Raw genomic sequence first — 10,385 nt, forward strand, 5'->3', positions numbered from 1 at the left:
GCATTTCCCAAATGTAAAGTCATGTTGCAATTTCAAAATGGGACGAGATATTTCATTTTGTAAATGGATTTAACACATTTTGGAGCATGTCTAAAATCACATTTCTGTAAATTTTTTTTTTTCCCAATTAGCATATCTTGCAAGGTTCCACCAAGAATATCTATCCATGATACTTTAAAAATAATAATAATAATAATAATAATAATAATAATAATAATAATAATATCCAAGTTAAAGAAATACACTCTTAGTTAAATAGAATAAAAGGGGTGGGTTAATATGAGAAATTGAGAATGTCAACTGTAGAGTGGAGACTACAATCAAATATGACTTCACATTTTGATGCTGGAAATAGATGTGACACTTCATAAAGGCACAAATAAATTGAAGGCTAAATAGTAGACTCTTTTTCAAAAGAGCATACAGGAACTCTTAAAACTAAAGATTGAGCTCAGTGAGGTGTACCTTCAATTTGCAATAGCTGCTGCAATTTGAAGAGTTCTCTAGCAAAGCCTGATCTTCTGATGTGCCAGCCTACAAAGAAGTTTTATCTGCCATGATGCGGGAAAACAAGAAAAAGAACCCCAGAGTAGATATTTAAAGACAGTTTCTACTATTCTCCTACTAATGTTTCTATTGGGGAGAGGTGGGGGTGGGTGGGGGGCTGAGTTCTATCAGAAATTTAGAGCTCACATCCTTTGATTGGAATATCTCCTTGGTGATAAAATGAGTAACCTCCTGCTCATGTGCTTCAAATGCTACAACGGAATGCTGTGCCAAACAGCCCAAAGACTGCAAAACAGTTTGAATATGCTGCCCCATATGTAGAGAATCCACAAGTTTCTGAACAAATTAATATTAAAAAGAGATTTAAAAAAAAAAAAAAAATAAGTGACCTTACATACTGAAGGTCTAGACAAGAATTGGTAATGTCCAAGCATAGTGTTGGCAAAGAATGACATAAAGAGGGGGTAAGCAACTATTCTGTAAAATGCAGATGTAACTTCTCTTTTTGTTTAGTCCTACTTCAGTACGTCATGTCTGTCTTACATCAATATTGAAACCACCATGTGAAGTAAGATATGAACTTATAAAAGTGGCAAAACAAAGGCATTTGGATACAGAAAATTTGGCATTAGTGTGCTTTCTGCTTGGATACAACTCTTAACAAGGTTATGACAGATTGACAGAATATAAAAATTACTTGCAAGGAAAAAGATATACAAACAAATTTACAGAGCACCAACATAAATAAGTGAATATGACTTCTACACCTTGCACAAATCCGGAAAAAGGAATTGATCTGAAGGACCAAGCACTAGCAGTGCAGCAATTGCAGAACAAGCAAGTTTAGATTGAGTGCGACTACCCTCCAAGCATATCCTCTCCAGGGAAGAATAAATATCACTGTATAAACACAATGTAAGCAAAACCATTATTCAGAAGCAAAAGAAAGCAGTTATAAAGCAAAACAAGCAGAATACAAGAAGCCACAAACTTCTCTCAAACCAAAACTACGAAACATCAAGTATTCTCCTAAGCAAAAGAAGCAAGACTGCATGGTAAAACTTCACAAGGTTGTCCTCCAGAATTTATAGGAACAGGAAGAGGGAAAGGTGCATCAAGGTTTTGGCTGAGATTCAACAAAACAAAATAAGCCAGTAAAAGTGAAGCAGATAGAGAAATCTAAGACAAGAAATTTTACCACAGAGCTAGATCAGAGCATTTACGCAAAGCAAATGATACAATTTGTGAAGATAAAGAGTCCTTTGAAGTAATAGAATAAAGAGAAAGGAAATATTAAGGAGTACTATATTTACTATATTAGCTGTAAGAACTTGATAATTCCTTGTAAATCAGACAGCCAGTCCTTTAAAAGTTTCAGGCATTAGCCCATTAATGATGTTTGACACAAAACACTAGTCTTATGAAGTTCTGAGTGGGGGAGAGTATGAGATTTTGACGCATCTTTGTGGAACTGTGGGGCATACTTTCTCATGGGATTCCTTCTAATAACTTATTTCTCCAGGGATTTTAAATTTCCACTGTATTTCACCTAAAAAGTGTTATCTAGGTTCTTTCCTCTTTGAGCAATGGCTGTCTTTGTTGATTTTGAACTAGGTTTGATGAAGTCTTTCCCAATTCTTCTTAGAGATGCCAGATCGTGATTCTCGTCCACTCTTTCAGGCCTGAAAATCATAAAGCAATCAGTACATTGAACAAGTAAGCCTTATGTTTCTTAGAACAGTGGTAATGTGTGATTTAGCCGTACTTGAACTCTTCAGTCTTTTCCATAGCAAAGCATCAAAATTTTGCAAGGAATCTGTTCCAAGGAGTCACTGAGATCCAAAACTTGAGAAGCGCATTTTGTGCAATATTCCTGATAGACTTCAAGCAACTTCTTCAATGCTTTCGTTCTGACAGATACCTACATTAATTTCAGATGAAAAGGTAAGATGAAGAAATACAGTACAGATAGCACTAGAGAAGTATTTAGTTACTTGGCATATAACCTTTTTGTCACGCAGCCTATCTGCAATAAGAGAAATTAGTGTAGAGGGGAATGATTTAAAATTATTCTTTGCCAAATCACACAGCACAGTCACTGCTTTTGCCCTCACACCATCATCAAGGTCTAAGAGTCGACCTTCAAGAGCACCTACCAAGTCCACAAAGTTAAAAATCAATTATTAACTTTACTATCAAGATATGATGGAACAAGACATGCTAAGCGAAATAGTGACAAGATGCTTCAGTTTTGGGCCTTTGGCAGCTTACTTAGAACTTCAGTTTTGGGCCTTTGAGATGATTTAGTGATTTCAGTCTCCAGTTCATTGGCTATGTACAAAGTTTTTGCATGTGAAAGAGCATTGAGCCTCACTTCAGCGGACTTATCAGAGAATCTGTTTAAGAACTCCATAAAGAGATAGCGATAATCTTTGGCAACATGGTTTCCGGGCAATGAAAGAAGTTTCCCAATTAAGTTTAAAGCTTTTATACGAACATCTACTTGATCTGTCTGTAAATTGAATTCCATTATCAATTGCAAAAGTGACCAAAACAACTACTGGTAAAAAATTTTAAAAATTAAAATAAAATAAATTTAAAAAAAAAAAAACCGAAAGATTTTACTATGTGCATGTCCAGCTTATTTGGGGCTTATCTACACAAATAAGTTAAAAGTAGGCCAAATGTTCATGTTTGAGAAAAACTTGTTGGAATAAATAAGAGGAAAAACCTATTCCAAGCCAGCCTCAAACAGAAGCTTTTTAGAAAATCGATTTTCTAAAAGTTTGGACAATGGCATGCCACATTAATGATATTTCTGAAATTCCAAATGTCTCCCTATATTTGAAGAGCTCTATTCAGTGATACATGTCCTCTATTGTAACTTTGACAGTTTGACCATCATTAATTTGAAAAATACAGTTTTAACAGTTACATACCCAAACAACTTTTTAATTCTAAAAAGAACTTTCAAGGTGGATTAAGCCAAACATAATAGAAACCTATTTAATAAGTCCATTTTAAAATATCTTATCAAAATAGATATATTTGGAAATTTTTTTGCCTGGCCAAGCATGCTCTAGTTCTGCCAAATAACTAAGGATATGGCAAAGGTAAAACAAATTGAGAAATGGAATGGCTAACCAGTAATTCATTGGTCAAGGTAGGAATGACAGAAATAAGCATTTGAGGAGCACAATGGAATATTTCATATATAATCTCGTGGTAATATTCTTTCACCATGCTTCCGACAGCATCTCTGTTCAGTATACAAGATCTTAAAAACCTAGCAATAATGTGCTCAAGCTTGCCACCATAATTCTGAATGATGTAAACAGCAAACCGTTTGGAAGCAGAAATATCCTGGAGAAGAATCAGTAAAACATAATTTAGCTGAATAGAGGACTTTCCATTTACCTAACCAAGGACTAAAATGTATTCTCAAAAAGTACTCATTTCTTCTAATCCAGGAAGTATCAAAACAGTATATATTCTCAGTTTCTATTCTCTAGTCCATTTCTAGAGCAAAGCTTTAAAATTAAAAAGCAGTAGGATGGTAGAGCTGCTTTTACAATTCACAATCCAGCAAGCTTATCCTTTCAAGTCTATTGCACCATCTCCATTTCATTATCTTTTCTTCATTTTGCTTGGTGCTTTAATTATGTTTGTTCTCAATATCTTGAGGCATTTTTTCAGTACTATTCCTCACTTTAAATGAATATGGATGATCTAAAACTCTATATACCCAATACTAACCAGTCAACATAAGCCATTTATTTATTTCCTTATATCTGTACCATTGGCCTAAGATAGAGTAGAAGCCAATGTTGCTAACTCAGGTGTCTTCACTTGTAACTCTCTCTTCTATCCCACTCAATCTTTGACTCCTACTTCCAAACCTAAAGCAACACTAAGTAGAATCTCTCTTCTATGCTCATTTAAGCAATGTAACAAGTACCAGAACCACAGCTGTGAAACTTTTTTTCGCATTGCTTATCTATGAAAATAACTTCAGTGTTGCTTTGTCATATGCAACTAAGTAGAATCAGAGCTTAGTCTAAGCCTTCTCTCAAACTTAAAATGAATTTTATTACTATACTGACCTTTGTTTCTTTCAGGAGATTTTGCAAGATCACATCTAGAAGCGGTTCAGATACCTTTCCTTCAGATGAAAGCAGCTCAGAGCTGTTATCCACCACTTTCTCCTCCAAAACAGCTGTCATTATAGATGACATAGCATGAACCATACTCAATGGGTGGTGGTCCCACAAGAAAAGGAAGTAATTTTACATAAGTGGAACTAATCCTATCTAGCCATAAGCTACTATTTATAGTTTAAGAAATATCAGAGAGAACTGCACAATAAATCCCACTAGTTCTCCAATTTAAAGAACACTAAGGTATATGGTTGCACACATATCACATAGACCTCCTACAGAGAATTAGCTTAATTAATGCCTCAGATTCAAGATAAGGTCAATTTAGTAACTATTTAAAAGAGTAGAATGTATCAACTTCACTTTATGAACCTACTACTTCCTCTAGTACTATATGAACATCTCCCAAATATTTCTACTCACTTGGACCAACTGAAGGCAATCCTACTTCTACTGATTGAATGAAGATTATTGCATATTTATCTTGTCAGGCTTAAGATTGGCATGTAGACATTCTAATCACAAAAGGGAAAAACATTTGGAATGAAAAAGAAACAGTTAGGCACTTAGGCCACAGCTCTAATCAAACTTCACAATGTATGTATGTATGTATGTATGAGAAACACCCCTGGAAATAGGTAGAAGGTGCTAGGTGCCTATTCAAGATCAGAGGCACTTTCCCTTTTCCTAATCCTTATTTTTTTATTTTCAGATAAAATTCACTATGGCATGAGCTTCTACAGATTTTTTTTACATTTTGATTCTGCAGAGTTTTGTGTATTACATCCCTACATGGCTACATTAACATTAAAAGCATGTGTTGAGAATAAATATTAAAAAAAAAAACAGTCCATAAACACATTCTCATTCAGTTAAGAGAAATTCATAACTACCTCCAAAGAACAAGGGATACAAGATCTCTAACTGTCTCCCAAAGTCTAAATTGTTGCCTTTCACTGTGCAAGCCCTCAAAAGGCAAATGATTTCAAATCTGAATAGATGGCAAGTATTAAGATTTAAGAGCATACTTAGTTCTATCTTCTTTCAGCTTGCATTGTTGTGATTAAAACTGGCTAAAGTTTGCACAAGAATACCCCACTCAATCCCCACGAAAAATTCTGAATAAGTTTAGACTTCGGTGAATTGATTGTGGATGAAGGTTTGATTTGGTGAAGGGTAAAAAGGGCTGTTTTGGTGTCTTTTGGATAGGTAGCTCACTACACTTGGGCTAGAGAAGTAATAAGAGCTGGGTTTGGACACCACAAGTGGGATTACACTTGATAAATCTAAAGATTCCTCATGAACTCAAGGAAAGAAAACAGATTTGCATGATGCAAAACTTGAGACTAATTTCATTCATCCAAGATCTATCAAATACAAGAGAAGCTTAATTCAGCATAAACAAACATAATTCAAATTCAAAATGCACTATAATTGAGCTAACAAACTAACAAGAATAGAAATTTTCAGAGAAATTTATTTCAAATATTCAAACTCTAATTTAGTTTCTAAATTCATGCAGCTCTCTTTCTTTATTATTTTAACTTGATTTCAGCATCTTAGATTCTTAACCAAGCTTGGACAGTCCATAATCAGCTCCCAAAATGCAATAGTCTGCTACTAAATTAATCCATGCGCACAATCAATTAAATCCAAGCTCGCCATTTAAATTTGTCACCAATTTGCCTTAGAGATTAATCCAAGTTCAATGGCCCTCCAATTGGATCCCAATATTATTAACAACCTTCCTGAAATCTTAACATGCATTCTACTTACATGGTTTACTCTAAACAGTATTCATATCCACCTGTTCTAATGGCACACAAATTACTCAGAACTCATATCAAACAATTACTCATTGCATTAAGGGGGCGTTTGGTTCACGGAATGTTAGATTACCTTTGGGAATGTTAGATTGCTGGGAATGTTAGATAAAATGTTAGATTCCTGTGTTTGGTTCCTGTGTTTGCTGGGAATCTTACATAACTTGAACCAAACATGGGAATCTTATATTACCAAGCAAATATAACCTTAGTTATCTTATATAACTTGAACCAAACATGGGAATCTTATATTACCAAGCAAATATAACCTTAGTTATCTTATATAACTTGAACCAAACGCCCCCTAAATGTATTTCTCAGTAACTGAATTGAACAAATTTTACAATGTTGCACAAGTTAGCACTATAAATGGAAGATCCCTTATCAAAAAAGTTCAAACGCAATCACTTGCTAAGTTTTATATGCTTTTCTATCCAAGTGACATGGTGATCAACCTATTCCATTTTCTCCATGAGTTTTAACTATTACAATAACTAAGGAGTATAAAACACTGCAGAGTCAGTGTCAGTGAATACAAATTTTAAAATAAAAAAAGTATAATAATAATAATATCACCAACAACTTACCTCACAATGCTGAAAAAGGTTTTGAACATTTTGAGAACTAAATCTTCACAACCAAAATCAAGCATTAGCACACAACAACGGAGCTTTGCAACAGTTTCCAACAGTTTAACCCTTTTATCAAAGAAGGCGTGTTTGGTATCATCAAGCTCCGCAAAAATACTTAATAGAAGTCTAAAAATACCCTGGTTACACGAGGGAAGAGAGAGGTAGTGAGTGAGAGAGGGATAGACAGAGAGAGGATACAAAATTATAATTATGTAATTTCCATAAATTTAATAGATAGAGAAGGTTAAAATATAACACAAGGATAGTATAAGTGCATTTTATAAAGTCATACTCTACCCTAAAAGTTGCATCACTGAAATCAGGATTTGGTGCCAAGACCCGGAGAATTTCACAGAAGCAGATACCAACAAGAAGTCTAACATCTCTATCCTTGTACTTTAGCAGAGCAAATCTAACAAGAGATCTGCTTAAAGGAGTCAACATAGATTTCAATGATTCAGACTGTTCTAGCTGTTCCAAAGCATCTACAGCATCCTGCAGCAAGAACAACTCAGATTAAGCTAAAGGGTTTTATGATATCCTGAAACATAAAGCAGATGCTTGGTGAAGGAAAAACTAACTTCTCTATCTGGTTTAGGCTGTTCTAGCTGTTCCAAAGCATCTACAGCTTCCTGCAGCAAGAACAACTCAGATTAAGCTAAAGGGTTTTATGATATCCTGAAACATAAAGCAGATGCTTGGTGAAGGAAAAACAAACTTCTCTGTGTTATCTACTATCTAGTTCTACTTGGAGAGTACTGCATAACAAAATATTAAAAGAAGCCAGTAAGATAAGAGATGCTGAAACATGCTCTTGGTCCTCGACAAATAAGAAGCTCCTGATTAAATATAAAACTGCACTTCCAATCCTTGCAGTAGTAGTAGTAGTAGTAGTACAAGACCATAACAGTCTCCCATATCTGAAAAAGCAAGCTACATATTTGGCAAGCAAATTTTTGAGCACTCAATATACCTTAAACTTCAGCACAGTTGTAGAGACAATCACTTCAGCAGGAAATTGAACATGAAGCATAACAAAGTCAAAATATATCTTAACAGCATACTGATAAGAGAACTTATTGAAGTGAACTATATAGAAATATTTTATTACAGACATGACTACATGAGACAACAAAGAAACAAAACACTCTAAAGATGAGAAACCCTCTTAAACTAGTGAAATACAGACAGAACCATCAAAAGAAGCCCACCAATCTTGTAGGAAGCACACTACTTAGTGACTAACATCTAAACCAAAAACATGTCAGAATAGAACCAGATTACTTATTCCACTATGGTTCAATCTCTACCTCATTTTGGAAACTCCAAATTTCTAATCAACTAAAAACATCATAAACAATTGAACCAACCTCCAACAAATATTACTTGTTCCTGTTTTTACCCTTATGAATGCAAGTTGGCACATCTTTGTAATAAGCCATTACTACCAAAGTAACTTCTCAATAACACCATCGGATGAGGCTATTCGTGGAACACAAAATTATAGTAGATTACAAGCTTATGCAGGTTAAAAGACTGAGAAATCAAAATAGTTTCCAAAAAAAAAAAAAATGCAAGCACTCTGGAAGAAACGGAATGGGGGTACCAGATAATTTTCCATATTTACGGTGAAAAAAATGGGGAAAAGTGAATAAGTGTGGAAACGGAGTATTTATACTATACAAAAGTGTAGAATAGGAAGAGAGCGTTACTTTGAGTAATTTGACGAGAGTGTCTTTGCCGGGGCAAGCTTTGTGAGAGGCAAACCGTTGGCCGATTTTAACGATTCGCTCGGCGACCTCCGACTTCGATTCCACCATTTTTCTGTGGAAAAACTGAGTTTACAGTGGAGAATTTGAGCAGGGAACCCCAACCCTAAGAAATTGAATTGTTGAAACAGCACAAGTTCTTGCCTGCTTAACAGTATATGCCCAGTGCGGAACCTTTCCCGCGCTCTCAAAAATGTGATTTAAGGGCCTGTTTGGTTTTCCTTTTTAAGTTGAATTAATAATAAGGGCTTTTTTTTTTTTTTGCCAAAGACCTTGTGGTCAAATGGCATCCGGTGTACCGATTAACTCCCGCATGGATAATTACATTGTAACAGAGTCAATAGTACTCAAAATAACAAGGGCTTTTTAGTAAATGCAATATTTTCATTTTTGCAAAGAAAAATAAAAGATACATAAGGGGGTATTTGGTTGGATGGGTTCCATGGAAAATATTTTTCTAAAAGTGAAAGAAATGTTGTTTGATTTGATGGAAAATGACTTCCTGATAGTGAAAGAAAACAAAATCTAAGCAAAACATTTTTTCATAAAATTTGAAAATAAAATAAACACAGTTTGACTATTTTACCCTCAAACAATTTCTTAATTACACATGTATATATATTATCACTATTATTATTAAGGGCATATTGATATTTATATTCATAACTAGCAGTTGACCCCGTGCGATGTACGGAATGAAAATATATCAAGTGATGCACGGGGAAATATTATTGAAAGAAAGACTAAATTATAAATTATTTAAAATCTCTTTGTAAATTACATTAGTAGTAGAAGTACAATTAATTTTTGATTCATCACAAAGTAATATTTTAAGGCCATCTGGGTGACTTATCCTTGTTGCAACGTCAAATAATTGATCATGAACAAAGACTCATTTTTTTAATTAGTATTGAAAGACCCACTGGCCAGATGCTTAAGAGATGCATATCTCTAATAGGTTAAATTAATTGATTTAATATTAGTCTGGGTCTAATTACACTTTTTGTTTGTTTTGCCTACCTAAATATAAATTTTAATCAAACTTAAGAGTAAACTTTATAATTTTTAATCTAAATTATATAAAATTGAGAACATTAAAGTTTGATTTACACTGATATATGTTTGCCTAGAAGAATACATAAAAATAATATATTCAATAAGCTTGGTAAAGTTTATTGTTGCATGCTTTGTTTGTTGCATTAAATTACAAAATTATATATATTAATGAATAAAGCTGATATCACATCTGTATATATAAAATTAATAACATTAATAGTTTTAATAATAACATTGTTATAAGTTAATATTTAAAATTTTTAGTATGTGCGTCACATAAATGTCACTACTAATATATATATTATATAAACAAGATTCTGGTAAATAAAAAAAATTCGTTTTCCCGCCCAATCATAAACTACGTAGTTTTGATAAATATGTAAAATTATTAGTACAAACGAGATTAGCAACTATGAATGCATTTATTGTGTTCACTTTTTC

The 10,385-nt window shown here is 33.8% G+C and overlaps 1 pseudogene; it reads right to left on the minus strand.

Moving 5' to 3' along the window:
* Positions 1–9,026, minus strand: part of LOC116001352 — a 23,848-nt pseudogene extending 14,822 nt beyond the window's left edge.
* Positions 9,027–10,385: the final 1,359 nt, after the last annotated feature.

The sequence above is a fragment of the Ipomoea triloba genome, chromosome 13 (genome assembly GCF_003576645.1).
Source record: "Ipomoea triloba cultivar NCNSP0323 chromosome 13, ASM357664v1".
Taxonomy (NCBI): domain Eukaryota; kingdom Viridiplantae; phylum Streptophyta; class Magnoliopsida; order Solanales; family Convolvulaceae; genus Ipomoea; species Ipomoea triloba.